Genomic DNA, 17,390 nt, shown 5'->3' with positions numbered 1-17,390 from the left:
TAAGCAAATGAATATATACTTTTCTTGTTTGCCCTCCCCACAGCTCCCCCTTCCTTTATGCCCTTTCCTCAAATTTTAGATTTTTAAGTCCATCAGGTGGGTGACTTGGCACCTTGTACTCTGTGAAGAGCTCTGCACATTGATGAAGCCAAATAAATCATTTGTGAAGCTGCCATAAGGTAACTTACAGTGCCATCCTAAGCAGAGTTACATTCTTCTAAACCCATTGAAATCAACTGCCTTATAAGGGTGTCTGGGATTACACCATTCTATCTGTTATTCAAAAGGGTACATATTATTCTAATATGCTCTGATTTGCTAAAGACAGCCCTAAAGGGATTACCAGATTGGAACCTACAGTTTTTCATCTGGTCTACATTAAAAGAAACCTTTTTTAAAAATAAGCTACCTTATTTCTCTACAAAAATCTCCCCTTTTTATATTTTAGATTTACAGTATAACTCTAAGCAGAATTACTCCAGTCTAAGCCCATTGATTTCAATGGACTTAGACGGGAGTAACTCTATGTAGGATAACTTAATTATGTCACTTTATAGTTATACCTTTATTTTTTGAAAAATTAATCTCCTTTTTTGTTCCTGGGACAAAAAACTGCTGGATTGTTTTGAAACAATTTCACAACAAACAAAATTTCTTTCTGAAGCAGGAACATAAATCCTTCATATACAAAGTATATAATGGAAAAGCTGTCAGATTCTTAACTACAGCAGAGCAAATGGAACAGCTATAATATGTTAAAAAATATTAAAATACAATGTACACAGGGTGAAGGCTAGCTGACTTGACACTGAACACAGAAAGGTAAATGATTGGAACTTTAATTACTTTGATCTGTCATGCCTTGTAGCTATGTGCCAGCAAAGCCAACAAACTTGACATAGAACAAAGGCTGTGACTGTTTCAACAACTTAACTCATTTCTAGAGGTTGATTAATAAGTTTATTGAACTATGCTGAGGACTGAAGAAATATATCCTCTGTATTTATGCAGTATATATCCATTAGAGGCAAGCAAATCCCAGGCAGTCTTTTCAGACAAACAGTGCAATCCTAACCAAAGTTCCTCCAGTGTAAGCCCATTGACTCCAATGGGCTTAGACTGGAATAACTCTTTTTAGGATTGCACTGAAAGTCTATCTTGGGTCAGAATAAGAAACGGTGGGCTGGATCTCATCTAAAATGTCTCTGCATAGTCCTCCCTGCCTCTTCCCCTCCTGCTGCAGTCTAAAATGCCTCCCAAAATGTGACCCTGGGGGGATAGGAGATCCCCAGGAACAGCATTGGAGGATTGTCATGGAAGGGAGGGATTTTTCAGCAAGCCTTGAAAATATGATCTTGATTATCAAAATAAACGTGATTTTTTAAAAATCTAAAGTGACCATGAGAAGCTGCAATCTGGGTGGATTGTGTGGGTAGAGATACGTTGTTTTCTTGTGCAGGTGGATACACTGCACTCCTTTCCTGAAGACTGTTTTTTTTTTAATTTTATTGATAATACTTATTCTCCATACAATGATTAGATAGAATTTGTACAATGTAAAATACAACTAACAACTAACAAATTACAAAATTTTAAACTTTTAAAATTCCCAGTTTCAAAATTACAACATTCCAAAATTTTCAAACTGTCACACTTTCATAATTACAAAATTTCTGAGAGTTGATAACTAGTACATAACTATGAAAAAGTTTGCAAAGTGATGAAATACAGAAATTTACAAATATTTTAAACATATTCTAAAACCTGAAAGAACTTTAGACCTGGATGAGAACTGTTACTTTCTAGATACTCAAAAAATGGAAACCACTTCTCCACAAAATTTGTACTATATGGAAAATGCTCTGCCTGATAAATCTTTTTTTTTTAAAAAATTATTGGTGAGTTTGAATTTTCAAATTTGATACATACGTTCCCTTCATATCTAATTAGCTCTATTCCCCACCCTTTTCCTCCCCCCTCCCTATTGACTTCCAACAGCTTTCCAACCCTTACCCCCTTTTATTGCTTAATTCTATTTAACTTATATTTTCCTGCAACACATAGATCATAATGTCTCTTACTCTAAGCATATTCTAATTCTTTTATGCATATACTCTATCAAATATACTATCAATATAGTATTTGTTATATACTATACCATCCAATATAGCATAGCATGCATTGTAATATAACATAACATATATTTATCTGCAACACATAGATCATAATATCTCTTACTCTAAACATGTTCTAGTTCTTTTATGCATATTCTCTATCAAATATACTATCAATATAGTATTTGTTATATGCTATTCCATACAATATAGCATAGCATACAATATAGCATAGCGTGCATTATAATATAACATATCATAACATCCCAATATAGTATGCAATGTGATATACTAACACCATACATCATAATATATTATATATAGTATATAATATAAATTTTCTAATGTATCAATTTTACTTTTCCTTTGTTAAACTATATATTCTAAATCAAATTTTCTTAATCATAAAATTAGCTTAGATTGTTATAATTAAATTTCCCCCTTAATGGTAAAGTCACTTCTCTCCTCCATTTACAACACCGCCCTTTAGAAATTCTCAAACTGCCACAGTTCTCCTTTCACATCCCATTTTTTCTCTAAATATTGTTTCAATTTTCCCCAATCAGCAATATATTGCCCTAGGTCAAGATCTTTAAGCTTCCTTGTCATTTTGTCCATTTCTGCCATGTACAGCAATTTGTAAATCCAATCTTCTACGGTTGGTATTTCTTGTACTTTCCACTTCTGCGCGTACAAAAGTCTTGCCGCTGTAGTCATGTAAAATAGCAATGTTCTGTACTGCATTGGAACAACTTCCATCCCCAAGTTCAGTAGCAACAATTCTGGGTTCTTATTTATTTGAATTTGTAAAATCTCATTAATTACTTCAGTTATATCTCCCCAATATTGCTTAGCTACTTCACAAGTCCACCACATATGGTACAATGATCCTTCATGCTTTTTGCATTTCCAGCATTTGTCTGACATATTCGTATTCCCTAGCGCAATTTTCTTTGGTGTTAAGTACCATCTGTAAATCATTTTGTATACATTCTCTTTAATATTCGTACAAGTTGAAATCTTCAGTGTATTTTTCCACAGGTGTTCCCACGCCTCCATTGTTATTTCTTTATGAAAGTTTATTGCCCACTTCACCATCTGGATTTTAACTGTTTCATCCTCCGTATGCCATTTCAGAAGTAGTTTATAAATCTTAGATATTTCTTTCTTGCCTTCTTGTAGCATCACTTCTTCTAGTTCGGAATTTTCCATTCTTATACCTCCTTTTAAGCAGTCCGAGTTATAAAGATCTCTGATCTGTCTATATTGAAACCATCCATAACAAGGAGACAACTCTTCTTCTGTTTTTATTCTTAGCATTGAATGTTGTACTTGTGTTATCTCCTTGTAGGTTAGACGTTGCTGCTCATTGTCGACAGTTCTCGGATCTATTACTTCATACGGAACCACCCATGAAGGAATTCCATCTTCCATGTAAACCTTATATTTTTTCCAGATTGTGAAGAGGCTTCTCCGAATATAATGGTGCAAAAACATCGAGTCCGCTTTTACTTTATCATACCATATGTATGCATGACATCCAAATATTTTTTTATGTCCCTCCAAGGCCAACAATTTACGATTTTTTAACGTTATCCAATCTTTTAACCATACCAGGCATATTGCTTCATAATATAGTCTTATATTGGGCAGTTGCAAGCCACCTCTTTCCTTCGCATCCTGTAATACTTTCATTTTCACGCGTGGTTTCTTGCCTGCCCACACAAAGTCTGAAATTTTCCTTTGCCATTTATCAAACTGTTTTGAGTCTCGAATAATTGGAATTGTTTGCAGCAAGAACATCACTCGTGGTAAAACATTCATCTTTACTGCTGCTATTCTTCCCAACGATGATAAATTCAATTTATTCCATTTTATCAAGTCTCTCTCTACTTGTATCCACAGTTTATCATAGTTGTTTTTGAATAAATCTATATTTTTCGCAGTCAGCTCAATACCCAGATACTTTACTTTGTTAGTTACCTCACAGTCCGTTGTCACCATTAGTTCTTGTTGCTTCTGTTTGGTCATATTCTTGCATAGTATTTTTGACTTTTTATTCACATAAAATCCAGCTAGATCCCCAAACTGCTTTATTTTCTCTATTACCTTTGGCATGTTTTCAATTGGATCTTCTACTATTAACATTATGTCATCCGCAAATGCTCTGACCTTGTAGGAAAATTCCTTTATTTTTATACCTTGGATTGTATCATCCTCTCGTATTTGAACCATCAATATTTCCAAAACCAGAATAAACAACAATGGAGACAGAGGGCAACCCTGTCTTGTTCCTTTACTTATTTTCAATTTTTTAGTTAAATCCTCATTCACTACAATCGCTGCACTTTGGTCTCTGTAAATTTCTCTGACCGCTTGTATGAACCTTTCTCCCATTTGCAGCTTTTCCATAGTGGCAAACATAAAGTCCCAGTTCAGATTGTCAAATGCTTTTTCTGCATCCACGAAAAAGAAACCAACTTCCCTATCACAATGCTTGTCATAATATTCAATAGCATTTCTTACTGTCCTTAAATTGTCTTTGATTTGTCTGTTAGGTAGAAATCCTGCCTGTTCCTCTGCAATAAATTCCACCAGCCATCCTTTTATTCTCTCTGCCAAAACTTTTGCAAATATTTTATAGTCATTGTTCAGTAACGAAATTGGCCTATAATTTTTAACATTAGTCAAGTCCAGTCCATCTTTCGGAATCAGTGATATGTTAGCTTCATTCCATGAATCAGGAATTTTTTGGCCTTGCATAGTTTCATTCATTACCTCTCTCAGAAAGGATGCCAATTCGTTAGCCATCACTTTATAGAACTTTGCTGTTAGTCCATCCGGTCCCGGTGCTTTCCCCAATTTCGTTGATTGGATGGCCTCTTTTATTTCTTCCTCTGTCACTTCTCTGTTTAATTTTTCTTTCCATTCCTCCAACATCTTTGGTAGTTTCATTTTCTCCAGGTATTCCTCTACTGAACCCCTATTCACGTCTTTTTTCTGGTACAGTTTTGCATAAAATTTATAGAAGGTTTTACTGAGGGCTTTTTGGTCCAATAATATTCTATCTTCCTCTCGGATTTTGATTATAGTTTTCTTCTCTTTTTTCTTTTTCAATTGCCAAGCTAGGTGTTTGCCAGGTTTATTTGCACCTTCAAATATTTTTGGTTCATTTTTTTCAGGTTCCACTCCAATTCTTTGTTGTTCATTGCCGTCAATTGCTCCTGCAATATTTTTATATCCTGATATATTCGCTTCTAGTATCGTATTACATGCATCCATAAGAGGTTTGGATAGCAAAACTGCATATTTTTTGTAGAATTCCAGTGGGAATCCATCTGGACCTGGGGATTTGTTGTTCTTAAGTAGTTTTATGGCCTGTATTATTTCTGCTTGTGTTATATTGCTGTCTAGCAATCTGTGGTGTTCATCTTCAAGTTTTTTGACATTTTGAAGCAATTGCCAAAATTGAGAGATCTTCTGTCTGTCTGGATTTTGTGAAGTGTACAGTTCATTGTAATAGTTTTGAAAGATTTTAACAATTTCAGAAGATCTGAAACATGGAGTTTTGGTATGATCATAAACCATATTAATATAAGTCACTGAATGTTTCTTTCTAATTCTATGTGGGAGCATCCGTAATGCCTTAGGGGAATTAAACCAGTGTTTTTGTTTCATGTACAATAAGTCTTTGTGTATTTTGCTAATTTCCAGTGTTTCTAGCAATTTATGTTGTGTTAATAGCTTTTGGTATATTTTCTTGCTCCCTGTCTTTTTATGTAGATCCTCAAGCATCTTAATAGTGATAATTATTTCTTGCTTTTGGGCATTCTTTTGCTTATTCAATTGCGCAGATAAACCTATGATTTGGCCCCGAGTAACCACTTTGATAGTGTCCCAAAGGATGCTTGGGTTAACATCGTTAGTTGTATTGTCAGAAATTGCTAACTCTATTGCCTTTCCTATTTCTATAGAGATATTATGCATAGATATCAAGGTCTTAGGTAGGCACCAACTCTTTGTTTGATGTTCTTTGCTGTCTACATGGATTGTGAGGTTAATCGGTGAGTGATCTGAGATCGAGAGGCACTCTATTTCAGAACTGTGTTATTGATTAGAGAAGTTGAGACTAATATATAATCTATTCTTGTGTAGACGTTAAATTGTGATGAGAAATATGTGTAATTTTTATCATTTTGGTGGAAGTGTCTCCAGGTATCTGTGAGGTTATTATTTTTTATAATGGATGCCAATTTTGTAGTGTTTTTATTCCACTGATCATTTTTCTTGTTGAAGTTAGATCTGTCCATTTTATGATTAATGATATAGTTAAAATCCCCCCCAACGATCAATTCACCGACTTGAAATTGTAATCGTTTCTTCAGGGTGTCTTTAATGAAGTTTAATTGTTTTGTGTTTGGGGCATAAAGTGAGGCAATTGTGTAACTGTGGCCTTCTATCACACCTGTAAGAAAGATATACCTGCCTTTAGGATCTTTAATTACCTTTATAGTTTGAAAGGAAAGGTTTCTGGAGATTAAAATTGAAACCTCTCTTGACTTAGAAGTACCTGTGGCATGAAACTGAGTTTGTATCCAATTAGCTTTTAGATCAGTATCGTGGTTTGGGCGAAAATGAGTTTCTTGCAACAAGATGATATGAGATTTGGTTTTAGCTAAATAAGATAATATACGTTTGCGTTTGATTGGATTTTTTAGTCCCCTTATGTTGTATGAGGTGATTTTAATATTCGAGTTCATAGCCGAATTAAATACAGTACTTTATTGTCCTGTCCTAAAAACAAATGAGAAAAAGCTGATCACTAATGATCAGTGAACTCAATAGATTTTAGCTCTATATGAAATGAACAAGAAGTTTAAATTTTAAGTCTAATAAAATTTTGATTAAATTGGTTCTTCTTCCTTCTATGTGTATAGTAACTAGTTGCCTTTCTTTTTTATTTTATTTATTTTTTATTTTTTAATTCGTATTAAAATAACTTAAGAGTGTCACAAATATATTTAATTGGCTATGCAACCTTATACAGGTATTTAAATACAGACACACAAAATTATTACAAGCTGCAAATTAATTACCAACTATATTTAATTATATTGAACTTTCTTTCTTTTACTACCTCAATGCTAAATATCTACCCTAAGTTATCTGATTCTCTCTCTTAGATAGATCTATTCCCCCCTCCCCCTTCCACAACTATTTACAACTTCTTAAAGAATGGATCTGAACTTCCCCTTTGTCTTTAACACCAATGAAATCCTCCCACTGTCTTGTTCTTTTTCCTTTCTTTTTTATTATAAACTATCAATGGAGAGTTATTAATATATTATAGTTATTAATATATTATAGTATATGGAGAGTTATTAATATATTAATTCTTAAAACTTTAACCCACCCCCTCCCTGAACAAAATCGTCTGTTATTTAACTGCCTTCTGACAAGTAGTACTATATTAATCTTAAACCAGGGGCACACTAAAAATGCCGTGCCAAACCCCCCCCCCCCCCAGTATTTAACTTTCTGCCTCCTACTTTCTGCTCTTTTTCCTTTCTTTCTCTTTTTTTGTTATAAACTATCAATAGCACGTGGTGTATGGAGAGTTAACAAAAGTATATGGAGAGTTAACAAAACCGTCCCTTATTTGACTTCCTGCTGACAAGAAGTACCGCGTTAATCTTAAATTAGGGGCACACTAAAACTGCCGAGTCACCTCCCCCAGTATTTAACTTTCTTTAACTACCTCAGCGCTAAATATCTGCCCTAAGTGATTCTTTCTCTTAGATTAATCTATTTTCCCCCTCTTCCCCCTTCCACATATAACTATTTACAATTAACCCTAACCCACCCCCTCCCTTAACAAAATCATCAGTTATTTAACTGCCTGCTGACAAGGAGTACCGTATTAATCTTAAACTAGGGGCACACTAAAACTGCCGCGCCAAAAAACAACAACGCAGCGGTATTGGCCTTGGCCAATAATTTGGTGCCACTAGACAGGAAAAAAGAAAAAAGGGAGCAATACCTAGAGAATTGCATCAACCCCTTCCCCAAACCTTAAATTGGAATTTAAAAAAACATGCTATTTAACATTTCCCTGATGATTATGGGCAAAACTTAAGTTGGTCTCATAGGGATTTTGCTTCCCTTAGCTGGTGATAGTGATGTTGAATGCAGAAGTTTCCGTTTCTGTGAGGCTCTTCCATAATCCATTGCAGTGTCGATATTTAATTCTTGCACAAGTTGCATGCCAGATTCTGCATCAGTCACTGTATATCTTTTCTCTTGGTACTGGATGTAGAGAGTAGCAAGGTTGAACCAATTATATAACCAATTATATTTTATATTGGCCCGTCTGAGAGCTTCAGTTACTGGTTTCAGTGCTTTTCTCCTTTCAAGAATTACACTCGGGAGGTCTGTAAATATGCTGACAGGCTTGCTTTTGTGTAGAATCGCTCCATTTCTCCGGGCTTCTTCTAGAATCCTTCTTCTCTGATCTGCTACTTCTATTAGTATGTCCCTTGGGGAATCGCTGGGTTTTCTCCGTCTAGAACCAATGTGATAGGCTTTAGTCAGGATTGGTGCAAAGCCTTCCTCCATTTTAAGTTGACTGGCCAGCCATGAACCTATATAGGCTATCAGGTCCACATTTTGAATGGCATGTTCTGATAAACCTCTCAGTTTGAGATGTTTTTGTTGGACATTCAGTTCCAGCTGGAGTTCTCGATCTTGCAGAGTCTCGTTAATCATTCAGAGCTCTTTTACTTCAGCTTGAGCTGTATTACTTGCCTCTACAGCAGTGTCTACTTTCAGATTTACTTTCTGAAGGTTTAGACAGAGATCTGCTAGCTGATCTACTAAAGGCTTAATTGTTAAGTTGAACTGATTTAAAATGTTCTGTTCCATGTTGGTCAGTTTCATATCAAACTGCTCTGCTGTCAGCGTCTGCATTGGTACAGCATTTAATTCTGCCTCCGCCATTTTAGGAGTAGAGATAGTGGTGGTTTCTTGAGGCCCAACTTTGTTATGAGGAGGAAAAAACTCCTGTAAGGTTTTTACTGCTTTTGCCGGGTTTCTTTTTTTTATCTAATTCAGATTTGCCCATAGTAAACTTAGATTTTTTTTAGATTTGCTCACAATATTGCTGAGGTTTGGGGTTGAGGTGGACAGAGCCCTCTCAGTCAGCATCCATCTTTGGCAGCTCCGAAGCCATGCCCCCCCCTGAAGACTGTTTTTCCTATTAAAACTGCTTATCCCTTAGATGTCAAAGATCTCCAGATTTTTCTCTGTATATCACATCTTTTCTGGAGCAATGACCAAATCACCATCTTAGAAGGGAAGATGTCAGAGAGCTCTGGGATATGGTGGAGAAGCATGACATGTGGCCCAACACAGAACCCTGTCCCTGTACCAAAGCCTGGAAGCTTGGCTGGGTCAAACCTGAATTGGACTCTCCACCTCCCAACTGGGATCCTCAGGCCACTCTGGCCACTGAAAGCCTTATACAAATCTCTGGCCACACTTACCACAGCCACAAAGAAACCATCTAGAAATAACAGAATAGGGATCAAGCATAATACTCCAAGCAAGGATATTTTTAAAGGATCTTCACTCTTCAGAGAGAGGCAGAGGCTGGGTTAGGAGGCAGAGGAGATGGGAAACACAAGGGCTTGATATATTTATTAAAATAGTTGTACCCCATCTTTCCCTTGTGGCTCACAGCAGCCTACAGTTCCGATTTAAAACTACACATAATACAATAAGACCTATAACACCCCGGCCCTAACCATTAATGCCCTAGCAAATAAAATGTCTCTATAGCACCTCATAAAAACTTTTAAAGATGGTGCCATCTCACATTCTCAGAAAGTATATTCCGCAAAGTGTAAGCCACTTTGGAAAGGAGCAGGCTCTAGTAGATGCCAAGTGAAGAACCTAAAGCAAAAAGATAACAGGAGTTGGCAACTAGAGGGCCAAAACTGAGACATGAAGACACATAGCCTCTAGAGCTTATTCTCTACTCCCTAGAAAATGGTATGGGTGCTGCAGTGCTTCGCAATTCCTTTGATTCCTTTTGAATGGAACTACTCCTGCCTAATGACCCCTGAATACCTGTTGCATGTACACAGCGTGACCCCTCCTGGCTCTCCATAGGCTTGGACCACTTGATAGGATGGAGCAACACAAATTTTTAAAAAATGATTCTGAAAGGAAAAATGGGCTGCCTGGTAATTGTTCAGCATTGCCAGCCCTGCCCTGATCATTCACTTTGAACTGCAGCTTCCTATGGCTGCTTTGTGTATAATAAAAGTGTATGGAAATGTTCAGATGACTGAGGTTATGTGTAATCTGCCACTAAGGAGAGATAATTCTTTTATGTTAGGAGAACCCTTCTTTGTAGTAGAACCTACTGCAAAATGGGCAGGAATTGATAGGTGGCTAACCTGAGCAGAAGAGTTAATTGCCTCATTAGCAGAAAAGTTGAGTTCAAGGGAGCACATTTCTGACATTTTAACACCTTACGCCGTGAAATGGTAGGCAAGCCATCCTATGCTGAAGATATTATGCTCGGCTCAGATAGCTAACTCAGCAGCAAGGTGCTCTGGAAGATCTGGCTTGCAGTCGTGGTAGACCGAACAGCAATAATCTAATCACTCTTCATTATCATGTCCAACTGACAGCCAACATTTAGTGGCAGAAATATATCTCCCTTCCACCAACTAAAGAGCTATTGATATCGCTAAGTGGTGCCTTAAGATGACTGCACTTGTTGAACAGAAGCAAGAGAAATTTGGGCAATGTTTCTTCCTACTCGAGTAGAAGAAAATCATAAAACATTCTCCATAGTATTTGAGAAAGCCACCAAAGTGGAAGCATTAAAGTAGACTCTCTTATTGCTGCTCAGCCATTTGTTCTTCTTTAATTGTATTGCATTTGTATCTCACCCTACTTTCATCATGGAATGCATGGTAACAGTATGGTAGCACACATCAAATTTCCCAAGAGGACTATCTCCCACAGTGCAGACAAATGATTGGTGTCACCCACCCCCAGTTTGAATAACTTTAGATTAAAACTTCCTTGCAGCCTTTATGATGAACTCTTTTTTTAAAGGTATCTGAGAAGTAGAAAGTAGTAAGAAAAGTCAATAATTGGGGGATGGGGGTGGGAACAGTTCCCATTTTTAAGGGATGTTAATTTTACTTTGTTTATTTACCAAATTTATACCCTGTCTTTCTGCCCAATCAGGGTCACCAAGGTGGCTAACAATTAAAAAAGAGCTTTGTAAAAGTACATCTTAACACCAATTAAAACCAAGTCTAAATTTCCCTTGTGTGGTTAGGGAGATGCATTTACGCTATAGGGTCCAGACAAATTCATCCTAGGGAAATTCTGAGTATAAGGAAGAAAACCTTCCTTCTGCTACCCCTCACTGCTATATTAAAGAAGATGCCAGCTTAAGTTTGTGTCCAGCTAAGGGATCACCCCTCTCTGGGCAGTGATGCTCAGAAACAACAAAACCATTTGCTTCTATAGGTCTCGAAAGGAATACTGAAAATCTGAATAGAATGATGTCGGAAATGAAGTTTATTAAGGGGAATAATGCAATCAATCAATCAGAAGGATTAGCAAACTCAAGCAGTTAATACCATATCAAGCAATATAGCAATAACATATTTCAGCACTAGAAGCCCCACAAAAGCAGCCCAATGTTGCATGCACTCCACCCACACTCCAGCAGCGTTTTTGTTTGCATTAGTCTTTACAATCTCATCTTCATGTTTGATTCAAAGACATGCTATTTTTCAAAGGCTGCTGTTCCAGGATGGATTCAGGTAGCCTTTTAACAAACCAATCATGACTTGGATGTGGCAGTAGATTTCCACTGGCAAAACTAATGTACATATATAAACAAAAAGCATGAGGGAAAGCCAAATGAAACAACAGTGATGAAATAAGACAAATACAGCCCTCCCGGCCAGCAGCTTCCACTGATAGGGCCAGGGGCCACTCTTTGCCTCCCTGGAAGGAGGAGGAGACAGAGCATTTCCATGGTATCTGGGTCTCAGGCCAGGGAGCAGAGACAGGAGCCTTATGAAGCAGCTCTGCCCAGCCGGCTGGCAGTTGCTCTGCATGCTCGGCCCACCCACCTCACCCTGTAGTAGTGCAGGATTAACCGGCTGCTGTTGACAGAGCCAGGTAGGATTTCCCCCCCCCCTTTCCCCTAATTGGCATGAGGAAGAGGTGTTTTTTTGCCTACCTTGTACTGCTTGCAAAGGTTTGAGGTAATTGACAAGGTGGAGCCACTTTAGGATGGTCACTGGCAGGATATAGTTTGGGAATAGGGAGCGGGCTGGTGAGCACCCTTGGCATTTCCCCATTGGTGGGGAAATGGGGATCTGCCAGGAATGGCTGATATTGCTTGTGATGGCTGCCAGCTGCATAGGCGGACTGCCCTGGGGAACCCCGCATGCAAGTCCTTCCCTCACTGCTGTACAGCTGAAGCATTAGGAGCTTGAAAGGGGAGACCCAGATTTGCCTGGCCAGCTGGGTCCCAGCCATACACATGGATGGCTCACACCCAGGGCTGTGAGGTTCACCCAGACAGGTCAAGGTGGAGGTCCAGGGGTGACCCCGTGGCTTGACCTGTACCGCTACTTGGCCCTTGTCATATTAATGGTTGATGTTATGTTTAATAAAGTTTTTTTACTGATAAGATCTTGCTTCTCCGCCGCGACTTACCAGCCACAGTTGATACAGTAAATGAACTAGAGGCCCCTTGGCCGTCTTCGGGACCCATATTAGATCATTTCAGCCCTCTTTTCGGGGAAGAGGTGGACAGGATTCTGCAGGTGGTACGGCCTACCACGTGCCCCTTGGACCCGTGCCCGTCATGGCTGGTGAAAGCCAGTGTTGACGGGCTTCGGAATTCCTTGGAGGCGATTATAAACCTGTCCTTGAGCTCTGGGGTTTTTCCCAAGGCGCTGAAGGAAGCTGTGGTACGGCCTCTTCTGAAGAAATCATCATTAGATCCTGCTGACCTGCTCAATTACCGACCAGTTTCCAACCTTCCGTTTTTGGGGAAGGTGATTGAGCGGGCGGCAGAGAAGCAACTGCAGAATTTCCTGAAGTAGACCTCAGCCCTAGACCCCTTCCAGTCTGGTTTCCGCCCGGGACATGGGGTCGAGACATTGTTGGTCGCCCTCACAGACGATCTCCGCAGACATCTGGATCAGGGCGGATCAGCACTGCTGATTTTGCTGGATCTGTCAGCAGCGTTTGATATGGTCGATCATGAGCTTCTGACCCACCGCCTTGCCGATGTGGGGATTCAGGGGACAGCACTGCAGTGGCTGGTCTCCTTTCTCCACAATCGGGGACAGAGGGTGGCGCTCGGGGAGAGGGTGTCATCTCGTAGGCCACTGGTTTGTGGTGTGCCACAGGGAGTGATACTCTCTCCATTATTATTTAATATCTATATGCGCCCCCTCGCCCAGCTGGTGCAGAGTTTCGGGCTTGGGTGTCACCAATACGCGGATGACACCCAGCTTTATCTGTTGTTGGACGGGCAGCCTGGATCGGCCCCTGATGCCCTGGAGCGTGCTTTTGAGGCTGTGGCTGGTTGGTTGAGACAAAGTCGGCTGAAATTGAATCCCACGAAGACGGAGGTCCTGTATGTGGGTCGTGGGGAGATGGCTTTGGGACCCCAGCTTCCTACACTTGATGGGGCAGCACTTACACTGGCCCCGAGGGTTAGGAGCCTGGCGGTGATTCTGGATTCCTCCTTGAAGATGGAGGACCAGATCACTGCAGTTGCCAGGTCTTCCTTTTATTATCTTCGGCAGGCCAGGCAGCTTGCCCCTTATTTGTCTCCCCGTGACATGACTACAGTGGTCCAAGCAATGGTCACCTCTAGGTTGGATTACTGTAACGCGCTCTACGCTGGGCTTCCCATGGGCCTGATCCGGCGGTTACAGCTGGTACAGAATGCAGCAGCGCGGGTCATTGCTGGAGCACCGGTGTGGGAGCATATTACACCGGTGCTACGCCAGCTGCATTGGCTGCCAGTGGAGTACCGAATCAGGTTCAAGGTTTTGGTGTTAACCTACAAAGCCCTACGCGGACTGGGACCGACGTATCTGAGGGACCGTCTCTCACCATATGAGCCCCGGAGGACTCTCCGCTCTGGCGGAAAACATCTTTTAAGTGTCCCTGGCCCTAGGGAGGCCCGCCTGGCGTCGACCAGGGCCAGGGCCTTTTCAGTCCTGGCCCCGACCTGGTGGAATGCTCTGTCTTGCGAGACAAGGGCCCGGCAAGATTTGCTTGCATTTCGCCGGGCCTGTAAGACAGAGCTATTCCGCCAGGCATATGGCTAACGCCGGGCAGTGCCCGCCCCCCCCCCCCTATGCAAACACGGAGGCATGTATGAACCACTGGGCAGCATGAATTGTTATATTTAATGTTTTTAAATGTTTTTAAATGTATTATTTAATGTTTTTAAATGTTTTTAAACATGTTTGTATTTGTTATCCGCCCTGAGCCTGCGAAAGCAGGGAGGGCGGAATATAAATATAATAAATTAAATTAAATTAAATTAAATTAAATTAAATTAAATTAAATTAAATTAAATTAAATTAAATTAAATTAAATTAAATTAAATTAAATTAAATTAAATTAAATTAAATTAAATTAAATTAAAGTGGCTCTTTAGTTCCAAGCCTTGTGTGTGTCTCATCATTCTGACTAGGGTGGCAAGAGCAACCAGGACAATTCTCTTATGGTCTATGAAAGAATTGTCATGATTAGACAGACAGTTGAGCTCTCCCTAACTTGCTGATTCGCCTGTGAGAGTTGCCTCTCCTCCTTCCCCACTACTCTCTTTTGCCTGGGAAAAGAAGCCTCCAAAAGCCAGGGGAAAAGCTGCTACAAATGACTGCAGCTTCAGGACAGTGTACCTTCAGTTGGTTCACCACTAAAGCAGCACTGGCTTCATTCTGGAGAAAGCATTAGATTCTCCCTCCCAAACAGGAAACAATAGAGAGTAGGGGGTACAAAGATTCTGTAGGCTCAATCTTTACTTCTATTAGCGACAATAAATACAATAAGCACAATGAATCCTCCCAGTGATAAATAAATAAGTAGTTTAAGAAATGCCTCAGCCCTGTTAGTCTATGGACAAAAGCTATGGTCTTGGATACTTTACAATTAGACAAAGCTATAAGGTGACACATCTAGTGAGGAGGCAGCATTTAAGTGATCTAAATATTTGTAAAAGATTGTGGGAATATTTTGTGAAGGTCAACATCTCCAACTATTCACCGCTCACCCCCAACACTGGAGGGGATAATATGGCCATCAAAGGAGAAATCTGTCATACAGAAAGCAAGAGATTGTTGGAGCTACTTGGGCTATCCACTTCCACAAACATCTTGCATTATAACATTGTTTTTATTTCTCTTTGTCGCAAGAAGAACACAGCACATCAGGCCTTCTGCAAGGTGAAAGTCACAAGACACCAGTTTGTGTGAACATCACACAGCAAATAATGTGACATTTGACCCATCTCTAGACAGAGTGGTGAGAGGAGAAAATGGAAGATGTTTTCTAATATCAGATCTAATAGGAAATCAAGTCAGAAAATAACGTATTTCAGAGCAAAATGCAGAGAAATAAGTGTAATGTTTCATAGATAAATGACAGCTATTAACACTACTTGTTCCTTTGTGGTTCTTTCTTGCAGCTTACTTCCCATTAGTTGTAGCAATGATGAGAATTAGTACTGCTAAAAGAATTAGTGGCCAGGATCCAAAGAGCTACTTAGGCACTTCCAAGGATTTGCATGTGCCCAGCTGGGATTTTGAAGAACTTTTTCTTTGAAAAGGACACCACTGTTCCATAAAACTAACTGTTCTTGCAAGGTTTCTTGGCATTGAGTGGTTTGCCATGGTGTGTGGAGGGCTGCTGTTCAAAAAACACAAAGCCAAAGAACCTTTTGTTCCTTGGAACTACATTAAAAGTTCTCTGCATTCTAGTTGCTGTTTTCATTGATTTGGATGATCAATGAACTCTATTCCTTCACCGTGCCATTTCACAATCAATTATAGATTTATGGCTTGGATATAACCTGAGTTTCATTGGGAAGAATAATGAAGTAAACTTGCTTGAGCAGAAGTGAGAGGCTGCTTCTGTTTTGTTTTCCATGGGTATAAACATCAACACATTGTTTGTAAATGTCCCCAAATAACTTCTGCAACTAGGATTGCCAAATCCATGTGGGAAATTGCTGGAGATTGGGAGGTAATGCTTGGGTGGCAGAATTTGAGAAGTGGAGGGAGCTCAACACAGATATGACTGATCAAGGGTGGCCTTGGGTCAATCACAGCTCTTCGGAGCTCTCTCAGCCTCACCCACCTCACAGGGTGATTGTTGTGGGGAAAATAAAAACACACTTTGTAAACTGCTCTGAGTGGGCTTGAAGAATGGTATATAAATTTAATGTTGTTGTTATTCAGTGCATTTTCAGATACTGCCACTTCCTCCACTGGATCTAATCTCTGTCGTCTAGAGACCAGCTATAATTCCAGAAAAAATCCAGGCCTTACCTTGAAGTTGTTAACTATAGATGGGCACAAACTGCAATATGAACCAAAATTCATCACAAACTTGGGCTGGTTTGTGGTTCCTAGGCAACCAGAGATCCCTGACAAGCAGCTGATTCAAGGTTTAAATGCTCCTTCCCTGCTGCTGCCTGCCGGCTGTTTTGCTTCCCATTTTTTGCAGGACTTTGCTTATTTCCTGCTGGCTTTAAAAGCTAGTAAAGGGCTAGATGGATGATTTTTCCTTCCTCCTTTGGGGTATGCACACACTCGCTCTCTTTTTTTAAAGGCAAGAGTTACAATATTGTAACATTGTAACATTGCAACATTGTAACATTATTGCACTTTCCTCCTGGTATAAAAGCCAGGAAAGAATTAAATAGCTGCTTTTCCATCCCAGGCATATTTCAGGCTTTGCCAAAGGGAATAAAAACCAAGCGATTTGCACAGCCCTTTGGAAACAAAGTGGCAGGGAAGCTAGCAGCATTTCCCTGCTACTTTGTTTTCAAAGGGCTGTGTAAAACGCTTGGTTTTTATTCCCTTTGGCAAAGCCTGAAACATGCTTGGAAGGGAGGGGAAAGCAGATATTTAATTCTTTCCTGGCTTTTAAAGCTGGGAGGAAAGTGCAGTAATGTTGCCATCTTACAACATTGCAACACTTTCT

Source organism: Eublepharis macularius, chromosome 2 (genome assembly GCF_028583425.1).
Source record: "Eublepharis macularius isolate TG4126 chromosome 2, MPM_Emac_v1.0, whole genome shotgun sequence".
In the NCBI taxonomy this organism is placed as follows: Eukaryota; Metazoa; Chordata; class Lepidosauria; order Squamata; family Eublepharidae; genus Eublepharis; species Eublepharis macularius.
Note: the sequence above shows the minus strand (reverse complement) of the source record.